Source organism: Salvelinus sp. IW2-2015, linkage group LG16 (assembly GCF_002910315.2).
Source record: "Salvelinus sp. IW2-2015 linkage group LG16, ASM291031v2, whole genome shotgun sequence".
Classification (NCBI taxonomy): domain Eukaryota; kingdom Metazoa; phylum Chordata; class Actinopteri; order Salmoniformes; family Salmonidae; genus Salvelinus; species Salvelinus sp. IW2-2015.
The window spans coordinates 21169044-21192635 of record NC_036856.1 but is presented as its reverse complement, the minus strand read 5'-3'; the positions used below and the strand labels follow the sequence as shown (position 1 = coordinate 21192635).

General features: G+C 40.5%; 1 long non-coding RNA gene across 2 annotated transcripts; it reads left to right on the top strand.

Annotated features, from left to right (window-relative positions):
• Positions 1-351: 351 nt before the first annotated feature.
• Positions 352-23130, top strand: LOC111976009 (uncharacterized). 2 transcript variants are annotated; one of them, XR_011481168.1, is made up of 6 exons: positions 352-553; positions 10849-10990; positions 21809-21863; positions 21996-22035; positions 22372-22451; positions 22586-23130. It is a non-coding gene; the product is annotated as an uncharacterized lncRNA (long non-coding RNA). The 2 variants fall into 2 exon arrangements; XR_011481169.1 differs by lacking the exon at positions 10849-10990.
• The last annotated feature ends 462 nt before the right edge of the window (positions 23131-23592 follow it).

Sequence of the window (23592 nt, the reverse complement as noted above, 5' to 3'; positions counted from 1 at the left end):
CTTTTAAAATGATAAACTTGGATTAGCTAACACAACGTGACATTGGAACACAGGAGTGAAGGTTGCTGATAATGGGCCTCTGTATGCCTATGTAGATACTCCATAAAAAAATCTGCCGTTTCCAGCTACAATAGTAATTTATAACATTAACAATGTCTACACTGTTTTTCTGATCAATTTGATGTTATTTTAAATGGACAAAAAAATAGCTTTTCTTTCAAAAACAAGGACATTTCTAAGTGACCCCAAACTTTTGAACGGTAGTATATATATATATATTATTTTTTTTACACATATTTAACCCCTTGTTTTTTGGGGCACAAAACTACCTCCATATTTCCATTCCTTTGTATAGGTTACCTTCAGACGAGTCCCGTGTTCGAGTCTACCCTTTCCATAGAGTGGTCATAATAGTTTGTAGGCTAAACCGTTCAGATGCTACGGACGTTTTCGTGAGAAAACCTATTTTTGCGATGTCTCGTGGTCTGACAAACACAGCTGTAGTTCGGCCACCTTCCACAACAGATGCGGAAGGCAGACATTGGCGAATATGGTGGGTGAAAAAAAWYWTTTGCTTAAACTGACAGATTTTGATGGGGATTTAAAAAATGTTGTTACCTGAATTGATACAAGGGTGCGTCGATAGACTCTTAAGGATTCAGAGTACATCTTGGGCTAGCTGACAATGTAACGAAAACAATGCTCATGCTTCAAAGGGGCAGAAGGCCATGTGTTGTTATGGTTCTGGAGGGCCAGATAGCTAGCAACAATGACAAGAAACTGCCATGTGGTGAATCGTAAATAGCTTGTTTTAGCTCGTTTAATCTTGTTCTTGTTTGTTTTGACTGATGTCACGTCTATGCTAATATGGCTAAAATTTGCTTACCAACAACTGTAACAATGTCTTTGAGAGACAAGTGCTCATTGTGCAACTTTATTTGTTTTCAATAAACATAAGGGAGACTATATATTGTTATCAACAATCTAAGCGAACCCTGTCTGTTTTGCCACATAGTTGCACACGCGTCGGTTTTGATGCTAAACAACCAACCTTATGGAAAGGGGAGACTCTCAAACACGATGGTGTTCCCCATTTTTCTCTACAACCCCCACAAGTGTCACGGGAGTCGTCTGAAGGTAACCCAGTACAGGTTAAAACAATTACTGGAAGTATGGAAGTAGTTTTGTGCCAACAAAAAAGGGGTTAAATACGTATCAAAAAAATATATATATTTCCTGAGATTTCTTGTATCGCTTTCTTATATCGATCAAATCAAATGTTATCACTTGCGCTGAATACAACTGGTGTAGACCTTTCAGTGAAATGCTTACTTACAAGCCCTTAACCAACAATACAATTTAAGAAAAATAAGTGTTAGTAAATACTTTCTTAAAATAAACTGAAGTAAAAAAATWAATTAAATTTTAATTAAAAAMAAGAAAATAGCAAAAAACAAATAAGAGCAACAATAAAATGATAGTAGCGAGCCTATATACAGGGAGTACCGCGACAGAGTCAATGTGCGGGGGCACAGGTTTGTTGAGGTAATTGAGGTAATATGTACATGTAGGTAGAGGTAAAGTGACTATGCATAGATAATAAACAGAGTAGCAGCCGTGTAAAAATGGGGGAGGGGCGGGGAGAACAATGCAAATAGTCCGGGTAGCCATTTGATTAGCTGTTCAGGAGTCTTATGGCTTGGGGATAGAAGCTGTTAACACATTAAGAAGGAACTTTTAACAAGGCACTCCTGTTAATTGAAATGCATTCCAGGTGACTACCTCATGAAGCTGGTTGAGAGAATGCCAACAGTGTGCAAAGCTGTCAACAAGACAAAGGGTGGCTACTTTGAAGAATCTAAAATATAAATATTTTTTGATTTGTTTAACACTTTCTTGGTTACTACATGATCCCATATCCCATTTTCACTGTTATTCTACAATGTAGGAAATAGTACAAATAAAGAAAAACTATTGAATGAGTAGGTGTATCCAAAATTTTGACTGCTACATGTGATGGTGAATGCATGCAAAAAGATATACACCAAATGAGATGTAGAATTTCACTCAGAATGAAATATCATGAAAGATCAGGTAAGAATCATTTAATTAATAAATAATCAAACAGATATCAATTGCCAAAGGCAACTCAATCATTTTTTTTCTGCCAAGGTAGGATTTACCCGTCATGCGTAGATGGATACAGTTCTGACATTTKTTTTACATTTTAGCTAACCCTAACCCTTTTCCTAACCTTAACCTACTCCTCCTAACCCACTACATGAATTATCCTAACCTGCTGCGTAAGTTCTCTTAACCTGCTACGAAATATTTTTTTTAAATCAAAAGCTGTATCCCTTCTAGACAAAACCAGATTTACCCCCATCCTCCTTCTCTTCTGAACCTCTCCTTTCCACTTTGAAGGGGTATTTTCTTTTGTTGGGCTGGTCCATGAAATGATTTGGTCAAATGTAACAGAGTAAAAAGTAAGTTACTTCCTTCAGCAATTACTTGAATAAGAGTACAAGTACAGCCCACTGAACGTAACTAGAAAAGTACTTGTTCCTCCAAAAATTCAAAGAGCAGTAGTGGGCCAGATTCAAACGCATGCCAACTCTGGCATAATGTGTGGTGGAGTCAGCACCTGTAACCACTGGACCACACAGGCACTGAAGCAACGTTACATTTATTCTGACTATTGGTTTCCTTGAAACTATAACAATACAATAGATTTTTTTTWAATAAGATTTTTCCTAACAAAAAATACATCTACTCCCTATAAATGTCAATTTATTATAATCCACACAAGATGCTCTGAAGCCTGCATGTAGCCTACAAGGTGAAAAATCTGTCAATGTGCCCTTGAGCAAGGCACTTAACCCTAATTAGCTCCAGGGGCACCGTACTAATATGGCTGATCCTGTAAAACAACTTATGTCACTGCACATATCCGGTGTGTGACAATTTAAAATAAATTGTTTAAATGTTAGTGGCGTACAAACACTGCATCCAGCTGCTGTTGGTGATTCTAAATATTCAATATTCATTCAAATTCTCCAGCTGCAGGATTATTTTCTTCCTGCGATGAAAGGGGCCAAATTAAGACCCGACATCTGTAGTGTGAGTAAATGTTTGCTGCTGACACCAGGCTTATGTTAACAGACATATGCTCAGAGAAATGAATAATGAGTGACCTGGAGGTAAAAAAAAAGGTGTGTGGGAAGAAAAACCATTCCAGGAAGGGAAGATGATTCCACACATACTGGAATGGTTTGTTGGTTCTATGAAACTATAGATGTTCCATATAAAATCAAGAATTGACATTCTCTTAATTCAAATGCTGTATAGTCTGAAAGTGAGTGATATGTAGATGTGAAGGGGAAGGAATGCCCTATGCGAGCTAGAAACCTTAAGACAATCTCTCAGAGAAGAGCTGAGAGCCTCACAAGGTCACAGACATAGAATGTTAAGGTACAGCTGGAAATGGAGCGGAAACACTGCCCTAACTCATCATTACTATGGTAAAACATGTAAATAACCTCCGCTCTTTCTCCATTTGATATTGGCTCTTTAAGTAATCACTCCCCTTAGTGGAAAGTCAATACTGTTTCTCACCTGTTAAAGCCATAAGTACCATAAACCCTTGTGCCATGCATCCATTTTTCATCATTTGAGACATTGATCCAAGTTGTGGTATCACCTCTCTCTCTCAGGGGGTGTCTCATTGCACAGGCAGACAGACCAATGGCGTTTTAAGTTACCTAGAATATCAGGTCGTCATTTGTGATCATAAGGAATCCAGCTAAAGGACTGGATAGAGTGACGTCCTACTGAAGATTTCAACTATGGTAATTTATCAAGGGCTTGTTGGAGACAGACAATATCCCACAGTACACGAACATAACAGCTGTTACAGGAAAAAAAAACATTAATTTATTTCAAAAGAGGCACATCTTCCTTGTTACACACACATGGATGTTTCACTTTGCAAACAGCAGACAACCTTAATTGACAGTTGCAAACTGCACCACTTCTCTCCCGAGTGGCGCAGCGGTCTAAGACACTGCATATCAGTGCTAGAGGCGTCACTACAGACCCTGGTTCAATTCCAGGCTGTATCACAACCGGCGTGATTGGAAGTCCCATAGGGCAGCGCACAACTGGCCCAGCGACGTCCGGGTTTGGCCGGGGTAGGCCGTCATTGTAAATAAGAATTTGTTCTTAACTGACTCGCCTAGTTAAATAAAGGTTAAATAAAAAATAAATAAAAGGGATGACAAATAAAATGGCCAATGTCAGGTCATGAAGTGCTATGGGATGACCCTGAGATAAAGTATAGTGTTTCCAAGATGATAGAATAGCTCAAATGGCGTAGGGGTAACTTTCATCCATAAAACTATATCGTTTCACCCATGAAACGAGGTGTTATGAGTGTCTGACTGCATCGGATTCAGATATAAATAGAAAAAAATCCATCAAACATATACAGTGCATTCAGAAAGTATTCAGACCCCTTGACCTTTTGCAAATTTTTCTACGTTACGGCCTCATTCTAAAATTGATTTAAAAAAAAATTCCCCTCATCAATCTACACACAATACCCCATAATGACAAAGCAAAAACAGGTTTTTAGAAATGTTTACAAAAACCAAAACAGAAATATAACATTTACATAAGTATTCAGACCCTTTACTCAGTACTTTGTTGAAGCACCTTTGGCAGAGATTACAGCCTCGAGTCTTCTTGGGTATGACGCTACACGCTTGGCATACCTTTCAGGTCTCTCCAGAGATGTTCGATCGTGTTCAAGTCCAGGCTCTGGCTGGGCCACTCAAGGACATTCAGAGACATGCCCCAAAGCCACTCCTGTGTTGTGTTGGCTGTGTGGTAAGGGTCGTTGTTCTGTTGGAAGGTGAACCATCGCCCAAGTCTAAGGTCCTGAGCGCACTCTGGAGCAGGTTTTCATCAAGGATCTCTCTGTACTTTGCTCCGTTCATCTTTCCCTCGATCCTGACTAGCCTCCCAGTCCCTGCCTCTGAAAAACATCCCCGCAGCATGATGCTGCCACCACCATGCTTCACCATAGGGATGGTGCCAGGTTTCCTCCAGACTTGGTGCTTGGCATTCAGGCCAAAGAGTTCAACATTGGTTTAATCAGACAAGAGAATATTGGATCATGCTCTGAGAGTCCTTTAGGTGCCTTTTGGCAAATTCCAAGGGCTGTTATGTGCCTTTTACTGAAGAGTGGCTTCCGCCTGGCCAGTCTACCATAAAGGCCTGATGTTCTTGGGGACCTTTTGGGACCTGAAAGACACCCACCGTGGGCGCCCACAAAATTTGCCCGTTAATCGGCTAACAAAATAAATACCCACACCAAACTTAAAGACAGGAAGCAAACCAAAATGATTGAGAAAGACAAAAACAGGGAAGATCAGATAAAGGATTGTTTGTCTAGAAATCAAACAGGGAGAGTCAACTAAAGGTGCTAACCCTCCACATCTCTTAAGACAACTGGAGTACTGGGCCAGCCACTCCTAAATATCAACTGGACCAGCACAGATGAAACACCTTCCCACTAACGAGATTACAAATCAGCACAGGTGTAACACCTACTGACTAACAAGGTGACCCAAATCTGTGCAACCCCACGTGCTAACATGCTAACGTCCAACCTCAAAATATTAATGGAAAAACCAAAGCCTCTAATACTAGTGTGACCTCAATCAAATGAGACCTAGGCTATACAAAGAGCATGCTCAGAATTATATTTCTAAGAAAATCTTCTTCCTCCCCGAGTTTTACACACTACATTACACACTGCAATGGATAGGCTATCCCAATCATGAGCCCTGCTCTGCTCTTGATGATGTAAAAATGTTTGTACTGCCTAACCAATGGCGGCGCTGTGCATGTTAGCACTTAAGAAAGCGAGTCAAAGGCTTCTTCTGAAAATATTGTTTTATTTGTAAAAATAAATCAATATCTGTGCTCGTGAACTAGGCCTACTGATGTCCTGTTCATTTGGGAGAGCGCGAAGATGAGAAGGAAGACRGAAGATAAGCTTTCTACTTCTATAATTGATCTTAATAAAAACAATATGTTTTGTTGCCCATATACGAATCCAAGATGGCGTAGCAGTCGGATGTGTCTTTGTCCTTGTCCTGTCCCGTGTAAATAGTCTTCGTATTTTTCGTATACATTTCGTATATATTTTAATTTCACTTTCCATCTAGGAACTGAATATACATTCCTACATTCCGCCTCACCCAATGTGGTACGGACCTGCTATTTTTTTTATACTTTAGAACCGTAACCCCAATCAGAAGCTAGCCAGATAACTAGCTACTAGCTAGTAGTCAGTTAGCCACTGCTGCGGTCTTCACCCTCAACTCGGACACAGCCAACTTCAATACCGGGCCAATACCTGCCAGTCTGCAAGCGCGATATCAACCCAGAGCATATAGGACTGCTTTTTCTCTACCACATCACCGGATTCCTGAKGCAAGCTCTGGACAATTACACCGTATCATCACAGCTAGCTAGCTGCAAKCGAGTGGCTACTACTGGCTAACACCTCTGTCCCGAAGCAAGCACCAGTTAGCCTTGAGCTAGCCTCGAGCTAGGCCCATCTGCCGGCTAGCTGAAGAGGTCTACCAGCGAATTCTTGGGATACAATACCAGCTACAAGCTAATTTAGCCATTTCAAGATCTCAGCGATCACTGCCTCATTGCCTGTATCCGCCACGGGTCCGCGGTCAAACGACCAACCCCTCATCATCTGTCAAACGCTCCCCTACAACCACTTTTCTGCGAGCACGATGACGCTGTTATTTCTATCACCTGGGCCCGGACCCTGGAAGGATATTGACCTCATCCCGTCAGTTGAGGATGCCTGTCATTTCTTAAAATGTTACTTCCTCACCTATTATAGACAAGCATGCTCCGTTCAAAAAATGCAGAACCAAGAACAAGATATAGCCCTTGGTTCACTCCAGACCTGACTGCCTCGACCAGCACAAAAACATCCTTTGGCGAACTGCAATAGCATCGAAGAGCCCCCGCGCGATATGCAACTGTTCAGGGAAGTCAGGAACCATATACACGCAGTCAGTCAGGAAAGCAAAAGGCCAGCTTTTCAAGCAGAAATTTGCATCCTGTAGCTCTAACTCCAAAAAGTTCTGGGATACTGTAAAGTCCATGAGAAACAAGAGCACCTCCTCCCAGCTGCCCACTGCACTGAGGCTAGGTAACACTCACCACCGATAAACCGTGTATAATCGAACACTTACAACAAGCATTCTTCATGGCTGGCCATGCCTTCCTCCTGGCGACTCCCACCTTGGCCAACAGCCCCCCCCCCCCCGCTGCTACGCGCCCAAAGCCTCCCAGCTTCTCCTTTACCCAAATCCAGATAGACTAGGAATGTTCTGAAAAGCTGGAACCTGGACCCATACAAATCAGCTGGGTTGACAATCTGGACCCCCTATTCTGAAACTGTCCGCCGCCATGTCGACCACCCCCTATCACCAGCCTGTTCAACCTCTCCTTCGTATCATCTGAGATCCCCAAGGGTTGGAAAGCTGCCGCCGTCATCCCCCTCTTCAAAGGGGAGACACCCTGGACCCAAACTGTTACAGACCACTATCCATCCTGCCCTGCCTATCTAAGGTCTTCGAAAGCCAAGTCAACAAACAGATCACTGACCATCTCGAATCCCACCGTACCTTCTCCGCTGTGCAATCCGGTTTCCGAGCCGGTCATAGCGGTGCACCTCAGCCACGCTCAAGTACTAAACGATATCATAACCGCCATCAGTATAAAGACATTACTGTGCAGCCGTCTTCATCGACCTGGCCAAGGCTTTCGACTCTGTCAATCACCATATTCTTATCGGCAGACTCAGTAGCCTCGCGTTTTTTCTTAATGACGCCTTGCCTGTTCACCAACTACTTTGCAGACAGAGTTCCGTGTGTCAAATCGGAGGGCATGTTGTCCGGTCCTCTGGCAGTCTCTATGGGGTACCACAGGTTCAATTCTCGGGCCGACTCTTTTCTCTGTATACATCAATGATGTTGCTCTTGCTCGCGGGCGATTCCCTCATCCACCTCTACGCAGACGACAACCATTCTACTATTATACTCTCGCGCCCTTCCTTGACACTTGGCTAATCTAACCTCCAACGAGCTTCAATGCCATAACACACACTCCTTCCGTGCCTCCAACTTGCTCTTAAACGCTAGTAAAACCAAATGCATGCTTCAACCGTCTGCTCCTGCGCCCCGCCCCACGCCCGACTAGCATCACCACCGCTGGACGTTCCGACCTAGAATATGTGGACATCTATAAGTACCTAGGTGTCTGGCTAGACTGCAAACTCTCCTTCCAGACTCATATCAAACATCTCCAATCCAAAATCAAAGCAAGAATCGGCTTTCTATTCCGCAACAAAGCCTCCTTCACTCACGCCGCCAAACTTACCCTAGTAAAACTGACTATCCTACCGATCCTCGACTTCGGCGATGTCATCTACAAAATAGCTTCCAATACTCTACTAGCAAACTGGATGCAGTTTATCACAGTGCCATTCGTTTTGTTACTAAAGCACCTATACGACCCACCACTGCGACCTGTATGCCCTAGTCGGCTGGCCCTCGCTACATGTTCGTCGTCAGACCCACTGGCTCCAGGTCTCATCTAAGGCTATGCTAGGTAAAGTGCCGCCTTATCTCAGTTCACCTGGTCACGATGGCTACTCCCACCCGCAACACGCGCTCCAGCAGGTGTATCTCACTGATCATCCCTAAAGCCAAAACCTCATTTGACGCCTTTCCTTCCAGTTCTCTGCTGCCTGCGACTGGAACGAATTGCAAAAATCTCTGAAGTTGGAGACTTTTATCTCCCTCAACAACTTTATAAAACTAACTGTCCTAATAACCGATCTGCTGATCTACAATGCTAACATCTATCCCTATCCATGTAAACTACCCACCCAAATTACCTACCTCACCCCCCATACTGCTTTTATTTATTTACTTTTCTGCTCTTTTGCACACCGTAGATGCTCTTCTTGCACATGATCATCTGATGATTTATCACTCCAGTGTTAATCTGCTAAATTGTAATTATCGATTTATTCCTACCTCCATGCCCTTTGCCACCACAATGTGTTATAATAGGTCCCTTCCCTCTCTTTTGTCTTACCCATGTTATTGACTTGTTTATTGTTTACCTCCATGCTGTAACTCTGCTTTGAGTTGTTCTAACCCTGTTCAACCACTTGCTTCCCGCGTCCTCTTAAATCCGTTGGCCACGGTCGCAATTCATGTAAATTCCTTGCCAAATGACAGAACTATGTTCTCAACAAAAATAGCGCTCTACTCTGGTTTAAAATAAAAGCCGTATGTGAGATCTACCAATGAAAATAACAATAGAAATCTAGTCATAACAAGGTCATATTTTTTTTATTTTTAGGGGTGGATCAGCTTAATATTGCAGAAAGATTGTTGCTTCCATCACTGTAATTGTCTGCATCATTTCCAATCCCCCATATCTTTTTGGGGTAAATATCCATATACATACACGTGCATACCCATACATATACATATATATACACATATATACATACACATACCTATATAGATGTACCAACTTTTTTTAGAATATACCTTTATTATTCCCCGCAAACCCTACCACCCTTCCCCCAATTGGAGTAAACTAATAAACAGTAACACTTAGGCTTCTACCTTCAGTTTATACATATTATACACATTCTACAGACATAATCTATTTTACAATAGTTACATTTTGTTTGTTTTTAGTCCTTCCTCTATTTCGGATGTCCATCCAGTTTGATTTATATTTGTAACTGTGCTATTTCACAAAAACTCTGAACCTATATACATTTTACAGACCCTGTATATTTTACATTGGTTATCTTGTTATTAGTCCCACCCTTCAGCTCCATTCAACCCCTCCCATCTATCTCTTAACACCATCCATTTTGGATTTCTATTTGCCATATATTTTTCAACTGTGCTGTGATGCTTCACAAAAGTACTGAACKTTTCTATTCTCATAGCTTCTACAGATTGTAAATTAAAGATAAACATTTTTGCTAAAATAATTATTATATTATTGATTGATTGACTATGGCTTTTCAAATCCAGTATTGCTATCTGCAGCGTTATTTCTAGGCAAATGTTGCAATTCTTCAGCCATTCCTGGACCTGTGACCAAAAACGAGCTACATATGAACAATACCAAAATAAATGATCAAATGACTCTGCCTTCTCACAGCAAAATCTGCAGAGCTGGGAAGATTGTATCCCCCATATATATAACATTCTATTGGTTGGAAGAATTTTGTATTGTAATTTAAATTGAAAAATTCGAAGTTTTGAATCCGGCATTGTTTTGCATGTCAATTCATAAACCATGTGCCATGGAATGGGTATATCAAAAATCTCTTCCCAACTATTTAGCAATTTATATGGCACAGCTGTCCATTTTTTTGTCCTTAAATTKAATTGGTATATGTTTTTATTTATCACACTTCTCTTTATTAACCATTTATGTTCTTTAATACAGGGCCGACATACAAGTTCCTTACTTTTTTCCCCTTCTACTTGCCTCTTCCATTTTTGTGGTAACGCTGCAATTAGTTGGMTGTAATTTTGGGTAGAGCAGACATTTCCATATGTCTGTGTTAGCTGCATGTGTGACATAACTCCACCAGTCCTATTTATGATATCATTCACAAAAATTATACCTTTTTTAAACATTTCATCGAAAAATATGTTTTTTTAATCAATATCAATATTTGTTGTGTTATTTGTTTTGTCTTTTCAGGTGGATTAAACTGAAATTGCAAACAACTTTCTAAGGCTTGTTTAAAAAATAACGATATTTTGGAGATTCTTTCTTTTTAAAACAACCAAATGTGAGCAGTTGTAATCTGAATAAACGGAAAAAGGCCATTCTTGAACATGAGGTAAGACATTCTTACCAATTTACTAGAGAACCAGTTTGGATTTAAGTATAACGTTTGTATGACTGATGCCTTTAGTGAGAGGTCTAATGCTTTAATATTTAATCATTTCTGCCCTCCAAATTCATATTCGTTATATCAATAGGCCGGTTTACTTGTCTGCCTTGCCATTCCAAATAAAATTGAATATTCCTTGTTCATATAAAGGACTGGATAGAGTGACGTCTATGTGTAGGCACACTAGGTGTAGGCAAAACCATAAGCAAATAGGTCAACTGTGACATGATTAAAGAGTTAAATCAGGGTGATTTTTCCACAAATAGACAGGTATTTTCCTTTCCATGGTAGCAAGATCTTATCTATTTTTGCTAACTTTCTATAAAAAAAAWTATTGGAGTGAGGTCATTTCTTTTTTGGGGGATTTGTATACCGAGTATGTCCACATCCATGTCAGACCATTTTATTAGTAAACTACACGGTAATGTTAAATTAGCATTTTTTTTGTCATCCAATATGTAATATAGTATCATAATTTGGTTTTAATCCAGAGAGGATAACAAAAGTATCTAGATCCTCTATGAGGACGTGGAGTGATTCTAATTGTGGTTTTAAAAGAAAACAACATGAATCATCAGCGTACAATGACACCTTWGTTTTTAAGCCACGGATTTCTAATCCCTTAATATTATTGTTGGATCTAATTTTAACAGCTAACATTCGATGGCAATAATAAATAGATATGCCGATAGTGGACAACCTTGTTTTACTCCTCTAGATAGTTTAAAACTTTCTGAGATGTAGCCATTATTTACTATTTTACACCTAGAGTTACTACACATAACTTTAACCCATTTTATAAGAGAAATTGAAATATTCTAGGCATTTATATATAAACTCCAGTCGTACTTTAATCAAAAAATCAGCTATGAAAACCAGGCCTGGTGTCCACGATATTTCATAGTATTCTATTGTTTCCAGTACTTATCTTATATTATCTCCAATGTATCGTCCATGTAAAAAACTTGTCTGATTAGGATGAATAATATCTGATAATACTTTTTTAATTCTATGCACCAAGCATTTAGCTATGATTTTTTTGAAGTGTAAGAGGCCTCCAATTTTTTTAAAGGACAAGATCTTTATATATACCACTTGAGTCCTATTTCAGTAATAATGATATCAGACCTTCTTGTTGGTTGCGTGTCCAATAATCTACCATTTTATATAGGAGTGATTAAAACATGCTAAGAATGGTCCTCTGAGTATATCAAAAAAGGTTTGGCATACTTCCACTGGTATGCCATCCAGCCCTGGAGTTTTCCCAGCCTTAAAAGCTTTAATTGCATCCAGAAGTTTCTCCTCTGTAATTTGGCCTGAGGCTGGGAAAACTCAGCCTCATGTGAACTCAGCCTCATGTGAACATGAGTCTTTCTGTACAGATGTTAATGTTACATTATTATTAGGAAAAAAAATTGGTAGCATTTCTATACTGAAGATTGAAAAAGATTTTGGTGCATTTTTCTCGATATTCCATCCAGTTCACTTCATTTTTATAATATATTACACTGGATCTTTCTTGAATAAGTTCCTCCATTTCTTTGTGTTTTTCCTCGAACTTATTCTGTGCCTCTATGCTACAGTTTTTATTGCTATCTAACTGTACTGTTAGTCCTTCAATTTCCTTTGTTAATATGGACTCTTTTGATCTAAATTGCTTTTGTTTTATAGATGATTAATGAATTGCATGGCCTCTAAAGGCACATTTAAAAGTGTCCAATACAATAAGGGGATCTGCTGTTACCTATGTTATGTCTGAAAAAGTTCGTTATAAAATCTTCTGTCCTAGTTCTAAACAATTTATCATCTAGTAGGCTTTGATTAAATATCCAATATCCTCGCCCACGTGGAAACTCTGTAAGAGTAATATATATGCCAATTATGTGATGATCCAACCGCATTCTGTCCCCTATCAACACTTTTTAAACTTTTGGTGCCAGAGAAAATGACATAAGAAAGTAATCAAGACGACTAGCTTGATTAAGCCTCCGCCATGTATTGAGATATACATGGCGGAGACTTAATCAAGCTAGTCGTCGCTATCTCACTAGGTCCGCTATCCACTAATTCCAATATATCCATAACATTCATGATTACCTTAAGTGCCTGAGGGTGATAGTTTGTAGTGTGATTTCCTTTCCGGTCCATAGAGGCATTTAAGACCGTATTAAAATCTCCCACCATAATAATAGAGTCTAGTGTTGCTTGTAGACTTGATAAATTCTTATATATATTTTCAAAGAAGCTTGGATCATCATTATTTGGACCGTATAGGTTAATAAGCCATATCTGTTTATTGTCCAATAACATATTTAAAATAATCCATCTACCTTGATGATCTGTTTGGACAATTTGCACATATGGATCAAAATTACTGTTAATTAATACCATCACCCCTTTTGAATTTCTTTGCCCATGGGAGAAATATATTTAATCAATATACCATCACCCCCATTCCTTTTTCCACAAAACTTCATCTAAAATCGTTGAATGAGTTTCCTGTAAACAATAGATATTATATTCCTTTTCTTTTAGCCAGGTAAATACTGATKGTCTTTTCTTATTATCTGCTAAGCCATTACAATTATACAACTGGCTATACTTATTTCACCACTTACCATAATGAGGCAACTTTAAATTATATTTATCAAAATATATGTTTGTAAACATACCATTAAAAAGTAACATGATGATTGAGTGTCTATATAGCTGTACCATGATATTTGCATTGCTACTAAGTAAACCTCCAATTGGTCCCCACTATTCCACCCGATAAAAGCCCTCCTCATCCCGAGTTGGGTTGTCATCCCAATGCCCGGCGGACCACCGCCGACACCCCAGATCCCATAGCCCTGAAGAGACTGGGATCCATCGTTCAAAAAGAGCACACAGTGCCATTTACAGAACAGAAGTAGATCAACCGCCAAATGCATTTCCATCGCCCTCACCTCGATTTGTATTATATATAGCCATCAAAAAAATATATATTTTAAAAATCCTATTTCTTATTTTCCATAATTAGCTATTAATATTTGTAGTAATGTAGGCAATTTATGCAAAGGATTTTACCTCTCACCAGTCTCGCCATTACCAAAATTACATTATTGCAAGCAATTATTATATTAGCAAACAATTATTGTGAATCATCCTATAATGTCCCTAACATCTTTACTCCCTCGCAACAGTTGTGGGACACACACATACACCCACACACTCATACACACTCATACACACTCAACCCCTTTCCCCCACACAACCATAGGCTCACATTCTCAACAGTTGCACCATCCCAGAGCCCAACTCAAGAAAAGTCTTAATTTACGAATGCATATACAGTTGCAGCTGTATGAGAAGGCCTGCAAAACTGTGCAAAAAAATGGGGAGATTTTATTAACCATTGTCACGTCCTAGATTGTGGAGGTCAAATGTACCCCTGAAACACCCACAACACGGTCCCCCGTATTGACCATATTCCCAAGCATCTCCATGCAGTCAGACTTTTGTTTTTTTGCCGCCAGGGCCACAATAATATACCCCCTCTCTGAATGTCCGAGTGTGACCCCCTCCCCATGGGTTACTGCAGCTAGTGTTGTCAGTACTGCCACTGCCTGGGTGGGGGCACCCCATCGGCTAGGTACAAGGTCGTGAAGGTTCTCATTAGCAGCTTTGAGAATTTCCTTGTATATTATGCTCTCCCTTTAGGGGGGCTTTGGCTTTGCAGGACCAACCCTGCCAAGCAGGCTCAGAATCTTGAGGGGGCAGTGCTGCTCTAGGTCTCTGACCGCATTTTGGCTGCATACGGACCGCTTACAGCAGGCCCATAAAACAGTTAGGTTCATTCAGCTGGGTGTCTAGGGTATAGGGTTGTGGACCTTTCCATCAATATAGGATCATAAATACATAAATTAGATGTATACATTTTTTTTCTTAATGTGTTCCCCATGATAGGACAATAAATACATTAAATGTATAATTTATTTTAAAACGCTGTTCCACCATGATAGGACAATAAATAATGTATAATTCATTATAAAAAGTTTATCCATCATCTGAACAACATTGAAAGCTCTCTCACAACCCCTGCTCACAGCAATACATTGGTTCTGGGATATGCAACCATTTCCTTGCTCACTCAACGCCAAACTTTCCCAATCACCAAAAAACACACACCACACATACTGTGCCTTCTGTTGACTGAGTTGTTATCTTCACCATGTTGAATTAGTGCTTTTGTGTTCCAATTAGTTATATTTGAAGATATATATAAAAGCTATATTTTTTGTTGTATTATTACAATCCAAAACCGGGCTAGAATTGTGTGTTTCATTATTTTTCTCATCTATAAGAACTTTGTAATTTTTTAAATAGCCATGGAGTAGTCTTTGTGTCTCTGAACAACTGGTTATCAATATATAGTTTATCGACGACGAGAGCTACTCGTTTCCCTTTTAATCTATTTTCCTTGAAAATTGGATACAGAACAACTTTACGCCGTTCTGCAATTTCCTTTGGGAACTGGTCATTCATGCCACTTTTCGTGCCAGCAAGTAATTTACCCAGGCTTTTAACCATTATTGTATCTTTAAAGAAAGCAAATTTGGCAACGATTGGGTGTTCATACCTCTGCCCTCTCTGTCCGAAACAGTGTACATGTTCAAGTTGGATGTTCTCGATAGCTTCGCATGGAATCTGAAGCGCTGTAAGGAGGAACTCTGACTACAGATTCAGGAACTTCTCCTTATTTCTCTTGGATACCTGTAAGTGCCAGATTCTCTCTCATGGATCTAAATTAGTCTGTATGTCAAGTAAGGCTTCTCTCAGAACGGTGCTCTCCTTTTTAAGTTCATTAACTTCGGTTTTAATCTTATTGACTGTCCCTTTTAGCTTGTTTGTGTCTTTCTCCAATGTTGCAGCTTTTTCATCACTCATCTCGAGGCTTACCTTCAACTCTTCTATATCCTTACTGACTAGTTCAAGTATACCCAGTTTGTCATTTATTGATTTTAACAGATCGGTTTCGACCTTTACCATTCCCGGTGGTAAAAATATGAAATCGTCTGTGTCTGTAGAAGAGTCAAGTTTTCGTTTTGAAATAGGTTCCCCTGTCTTACTCTCCGTTATGTTTGGGTGTTGCTTGTTTTCGTAATATTTGTCGATACATTTCTCTAGTCTTAAGATTTTTTTTTGTCACCCACCAGAATGTGTAGTGCTAATATTCAGTCTAACTTACCGATATTGAATATTACGTTTTTATCTTGAGGTGCTCTACATAACTACGTTCAGTCCGCCATCTTCCTTCCTGGTGTTCTCTCAGCTAGTACGATGATCTGGTGGACCTATTGATTGAGAGAGAGAGGGGTAAAGGGAGAGCTCCTATTTATCAGAGTTACATGAATTACTATGAATCGGCAGCCACGGAGATGCACAGCGTATGGGTTCTGAAAGTAGGCTAATTCGAGAAGGACTATAATTCATTTAAACAGTCTTCATTTGACTTTAGGCTACAAACAACAGGAGGGCTTTGTGTTGTAACCTATTTCTTCCTATTCAAGAAATAAGAGGTAGGCCTACCTGTTTGACAGACTAAATTTTAGTCTATTATCCATATATTTTTGTCAGCCAATTCCTTCAGTCACCATGCACTCCTTAAATATCTCAGTGTCAGTAAAGGCTTGCTGTGTTAAGCTAAAACCAGGGGTCAAATTGAGGGGTTATGTGAGGGCATTGTGGCTTCTGTTAAGAAAATGTCTAAAAGCATAGGCCTACCCCTTGTTACCCCTTTAACAGTTTAGCTTTCGTCCCTCTCCTCGCCCCAACCTGGGCTCGAACCAGGGACCCTCTGCACACATCAACAACAGTCACCCACGAAGCATCGTTACCCATCGCGCCACAAAAGCCACAGCCCTTGCAGAGCAAGGGGAACAACCACTTCAGGTCTCAGAGCGAGTGACGTCACTGATTGAAACGCTATTAGCGCGCATCACCGCTAACTAGCTAGCCAATTCACATCGGTTACACATGCTCTGTTATGGTATTAAAAAAAGATTGTTTGTCTCCAGCCATGCAAAATTATTTAGAATTGCAAGAAATGTGTTTATAAAAGGCTATTTTTTCTCAGACCGTAAATAACATTTATTTTGTCCCCCCACACCAAACTCGATCACGACCACCAGGTTGAAATATCAAAACAAACTCTGAACCAATTAACGTTATATTAATTTGGGGACAGGTCGAAAAGCATTAAACATTTATGGCAATTAGGCTAGCAGTTGCTAGCTAATTTGTTCTATTTAGCTAGCTTACTATTGCTAGCTAATTTGTCCTGGGATATAAATGTTGAGTTGTTATTTTACCTGAAATGCACAAGGTCCTCTGCTCCGACAGTCGGTCAACCGAATCGTTTCTAGTCATCTCTCCTCCTTCCAGGCTTTTCTTCATTGGACTTTATATGGCAATTGGCATCAAACGTTCATATTATTACACTCAAAAAATTTGGGGTTCAACTGGAGTTCTTCTAAGATCCTCGAAGAACCTTAACAGCCCCAAAAGGTTCTTCAAAGAACTTCTTAGGAGGTAGGGTTCATCGAGGAACCCCCATTGTTGCTGGAGTTCTTCGGGGAACTTTGCAACTGAAAACGCTCATATTAAGTTTGAATGTGACAACAGTTAAAAAGGTAAGTTGGGTTGATGATTGGCTCTGAATATGTATCAAAATAATGTCTATAATAATATAAAACATTAATGAATAACAAAGATAATTATGGTCTTCTGTGAATAGCTTCCATAAGGTTAGCTGTCACGTTAGTTAGCTATAGTTCAGAAGAATTAACGTAAATATTAGAAAGCCGGGTTTGACTGTTGGCGTTATGAGCTACAGCACAGTAGCGTTAGCTAGCTAGATAACGTTATGTCCTAACTATGCAGAACTAAACTCAGCAAAAAAAGAAACATCCCTTTTTTAGGACCCTGTCTTTCAAAGATAATTTGTAAAAATGTAAATAACTTCACAGATCTTCATTGTAAAGGGTTTAAACACTGTTTCCCATGCTTGTTCAATGAACCATAAACAAATATAACTGTGAAGGACCTCTGCGTTACTCTGGACCTTGATCTCTCTTTTGACGAACATATCAAGACTGTTTCAAGGACAGCTTTTTTCCATCTATCTAACATTGCAAAAATCAGAAACTTTCTGTCCAAAATGATGCAGAAAAATGTATCCATGCTTTTGTCTCTTCTAGGTTAGACTACTGCAATGCTCTACTTTCCGGCTACCCGGATAAAGCACTAAATAAACTTCAGTTAGTGCTAAACATGGCTGCTAGAATCTTGACTAGAACCAAAAAATTTGATCATATTACTCAAGTGCTAGCCTCTCTACACTGGCTTCCTGGTAAGGCAAGGGCTGATTTCAAGGTTTTACTGCTAACCTTCAAAGCATTACATGGGCTTGCTCTTACCTATCTTTCCGATTTGGTCCTGCCATACATACCTACACGTACACTACGGTCACAAGACGCAGGCCTCCTTACTGTCCCTAGAATTTCTAAGCAAACAGCTGGAGGCAGTGCTTTCTCCTATAGAGCTCCATTTTTATGGAATGGTCTGCCTATCCATGTGAGAAACGTAGACTCGGTCTCAACCTTTAAGTCTTTACTGAAGACTCATCTCTTCATAGGTCCTATGATTGAGTGTGGCCCAGGAGTGTGAAGGTGAACGGAAAGGCACTGGAGCAACACACCGCCCTTGCTGTCTCTGCCTGGTCGGTTCCCCTCTCTCCACTGGGATTCTCTGCCTCTAACCCTATTACGGAGGCTGAGTCACTGGCTTACTGGTGCTCTTTCATGCCGTCCCTAGGAGGGGTGCGTCACTTGTATGGGTTGAGTCACTGATGTGATCTTCCTGTTCAAGGTTGGCGCCTCTCCTTGGGTTCGTGCCGTGGGGAAGATCTTTGTGGGCTATACTCGGCCTAGTCTCAGGATGGTAAGTTGGTGGTTGAAGTTTCTCCTCTAGTGGTGTGGGGGCTGTGCTTTGGCAAAGTGGGTGGGGTTAAATCCTGCCTGTTTGGCCCTGTCCGGGGGTATCGTCGGACGGGGCCACAGTGTCTCCCGACCCCTCTTGTCTCAGCCTCCAGTATTTATGCTGCAGTAGTTTATGTGTCGGGGGGCTAGGGTCAGTCTGTTATATCTGGAGTATTTCTCCTGTCTTATCCGGTGTCCTGTATGAATTTAAGTATGCTTTCTCTAATTCTCTCTCACTTTTCCCCTCTTTTTCTCTCTTTCTTTCTCTCTTTCTCTCTCTTGGAGGACCTGCGCCCTAGGACCATGCCTCAGGCCTGATGACTCCTTGCTGTCCCCAGTCCACCTGGCCGTGCTGCTGCACCAGTGTTAACTGTTCTGCCTGCTGCTATGGAACCCTGACCTGTTCACCGGACGTGCTACCTGTCCCAAACTTGCTGTTTTCAACTCTCTAGAGACAGCAGGAGCAGTAGAGATACTCTGAATGATCGGCTATGAAAAGCCAACTGACATTTACTCCTGAGGTGCTGACCTGTTGCACCCTTGACAACCACTGTGATTATTATTATTTGACCCTGCTGGTCATCTACGAACATTTGAACATCTTGGCCATATTCTGTTATAATCTCCACCCGGCACAGCCAGAAGAGGACTGGCCACCCCTCATAGTCTGGTTCCTCTCTAGGTTTCTTCCTAGGTCATGGCCTTTCTAGGGAGTTTTTCCTAGCCAACGTGCTTCTACACCTGCATTGCTTGCTGTTTGGGGTTTTAGGCTGGGTTTCTGTACAGCACTTTGTGACATCAGCTGATGTAAAAAGGGCTTTATAAATAGATTTGATTGATTGATTGAATTAATGAACATGCGCCTGTGGAACGGTCAGCTTACAGACGGTAGGCAATTAAGGTCACAGTTATGAAAATTTAGGACACTAAAGAGGTCTTTTTACTGACTCTGAAAAACACCAAAAGAAAGATGCCCAGGGTCCCTGTTCATCTGCGTGAACGTGCCTTAGGCATGCTGCAAGGAGACATGAGAACTGCAGATGTGGCTAGGGCAATAAATTGCAATGTCCGTATTGTGAGACGCCTAAGACGGTGCTATAGGGAGACAGGATGGACAGCTGATCGTCCTCGCAGTGGCAGACCACGTGTAACAACACCTGCACAGGATCGGTACATCCGAACATCACACTTGCGGGACAGGTACAGGATGGCAACATTAACTGCCTGAGTTACACCAGGAACGCACAATCCCTCCATCAGTGCTCAGACTGTCCGCAATAGGCTGAGAGAGGCTGGACTGAGGGCTTGTAGACCTGTTGTAAAGCAGGTCCTCACCAGACATCACCGGCAACAACATCGCCTATGGGAACACACCCACAGTCGCTGGACCAGACAGGACTGGCAAAAAGTGCTCTTCACTGACGAGTCGCGGTTTTGTCTCACTAGGGCTGATGGTCGGATTCGTGTTTATTGTCGAAGGAATGAGCATTACACCAAGGCCTGTACTCTGGAGCAAGATCGATTTGGAGGTGGAGGGTCCGTCATGGTCTGGGGCGGTGTGTCACAGCATCATCGGACTGAGCTTGTTGTCATTGCAGGCAATCTCAACGCTGTGCATTACAGGGAAGACATCCTCCTCCCTCATGTGGTACCCTTCCTGCAGGCTTATCCTGACCCTCCAGCATGACGATGCCACCAGCCATACTGCTCGTTCTGTGCGTGATTTCCTGCAAGACAGGAATGTCAGTGAAGAGCCATGGCCAGCGAAGAGCCCGGATCTCAAACCCATTGAGCACGTCTGGGACCTGTTGGATCAGAGGGTGAGGGCTAGGGCCATTCCCCCCCAGAAATGTCCGGGAACTTGCAGGTGCCTTGGTGGAAGAGTGGGGTAACATCTCACAGCAAGAACTGGCAAATCTGGTGCAGTCCATGAGGAGGAGATGCACTGCAGTACTTAATGCAGCTGGTGGCCACACCAGGTACTGACTGTTACCTTTTTATTTTAACCTCCCCTTTGTTCAGGGACACATTATTCCATTTCTGTTAGTCACATGTCTGTGAAACTTTGTCAGTTTATGTATGTTGTTGAATCTTGTTACGTTCATACAAATATTTACACATGTTAAGTTTGCTGAAAATAAACGCAGTTGACAGTGAGAGGACGTTTCTTTTTTTGCTGAGTTTAGGTTTGTATTATTTCCTGAACTATATTCTGTCCCATATATTGTATATTGTTTCCATAAAGCCAACATGGTTTTACACTTAAGTTTCCAATCTAGAGCAGTTCTCACTTTTGTGAGAATGAACTAGCTAACATTAGCTTCGTTGACACCAACTAACCAACTAAGGACGGTGACCTGTCCAGACGAGATGTTGCAACGAACTTAATCGGTCAATGGAGGGCTTCCTCTTTATAAAGCCTGCTACAGCATGCAATACTATTGTGAACTCACAAGGTAGCATAACATTACATGTACAATACTATCCCATTTTGGAAAGGTTACATGTATGCCCCCMTGTGGAGGGAAATGAATAGCTTAGATGGTAGCTATAGATTCAAAGCATAATGGTATTAGTAGTGACTAGACCTCTTTTGTATACATGCATGCCCTTCAGAATCCAAACACAGTATTGCCACTCAGCAAAATGTTGCGTATAATCTTTCAAGCCTGTATGGCAGTACTGTATTGGCTAGTGCTTTCTCCAATATGTTATTCTATTTTGCATTCAATTGTCTCAACAGGTCTCTCTTGGAAAATAAATGTTATCTTAATGAGAAAAAACCTGTATAAATAAAGGTAAAATAAATTAAAATCAAATTGTATGTCGATGCCATTTGTCTTTCAATATTTTTTAAATATATATACATATTTTTAATGCTTGTAAGACTACTCTTTCACACATTTTCTCTTCCTTTGAAATTCTTATAGGACAGAACATGGACACAATGSAATTGGGATCAAGAAGAAGGTAAGGATATGTTGTAGGACAGCTGCATTTGAAGTGTACATTTAACCTACATAGCAGTCAATACAAACTAAAATCTATTAGCATACAAATGTGTGCAAAGATCTTTTCAGATCTTCTCAGAAATTAATCATGTTCATGGAATGGATATAGACAAAAAAAAATTCAAGGACTAGCAGAGGTAGCGAGGCGAGGCAGGGGTGAAGACATCATCCTGCTATTTCAACAGTTCCTGAAGGACAATACAGAAGAGGRATTTGCTCTTATTCCTTCCCTTTCTATAATGTATTTTGCAATAAAATTAGCAAGTGTAGTAAGATCATTGCTTTACTTTACTAGGACTCGAGACCACAGCAGCGATCCTGCTCTTGCCCTACCTCTTCAATGAGGACCCGAGTGGCCTTTATGTCCGTAACAAGGTATGCCTATGCACAAATAATCTGTTTCTTCATAAACATAAGTGTGCAAGCTTATATAAAACTACAGCTGAACATTTATTATGTTCTTTGTTAATTGTATGTGTATTCATCTTTTCTTACTTTTGTTGACACAGATTTCACCGCTCCCCACTCTTTTACTGCACATCGGCGGAAATCCATTTCACCATGAGAGTGAAATCCCGCTGGCCTTTGATGGGGAGAACATGCACGCCCTAGAGGACATCCCCAATGGGACTTGGGGCTCTGCTAGGGCTTTTATTTTCAGTTAAATTTCCCCAACATTTCTGAAAAACACTTATATTCTTAAGTTACTGTGTTCTGGGGATAATAGACGTTGGGGTGAAGTTACCAGGGTCGGTCATAAAGATGGCAAACTTCCTAACATAACTAAGTGGTTTAGGACACAGACACACACTAAAGCAAAAACATCTGTATTTAGCATCAAGTCTACAATATTGTTAGTTTACCTATGATTCATTTTTAATGTATCTTGTTTTTATTGTAAATCATTATTTCAAAAAAAAAAAATTGTAATGGAAAGCACTATACAAAGTAAATGTATTATTTACTATGGTCTGACATGTCTGTAGAAATGTTGCAATTGTTTAATGTGTTTTGTTTGGTAAATTGTTTTGTAAATATTAATTCACATTTGTGGTGCCACTAAATAAACAATGAATTATGTAAATCAATATTGTCAATATTGTTATTATTATTATTAAAACATTTTTTTTATAATGGAGGGAGGGTGGACAGGGAGTTWAAAAAAATGAACCCAGAAAGGTTCTTTGAGGAACCATTATAAGGGGTTATTTGAAAAACCTTTTTCAAGGGTTCTTCGAAGAACTTATAGGGGTTCCCCCACAGTTTAAATTTGAAGAACCCCTAAAGGATACTCCAGGAACCTTTACTTTTTAGAGTGTACCACGACGACCGACCGACCTCAGTTCATCTTTCAATCACCCACGTGGGTATAACCAATGAGGAGATGGGAGAGGCAAGACTTGTACCGCGTTCAGCGTCACAAATACAACTGACTTCTATTTTAGAGCTGGCAACGCAGACACTCGTGTAGGTGCAATGATTGAATAACATGTACAGTTGAAGTTGGAAGTTTACA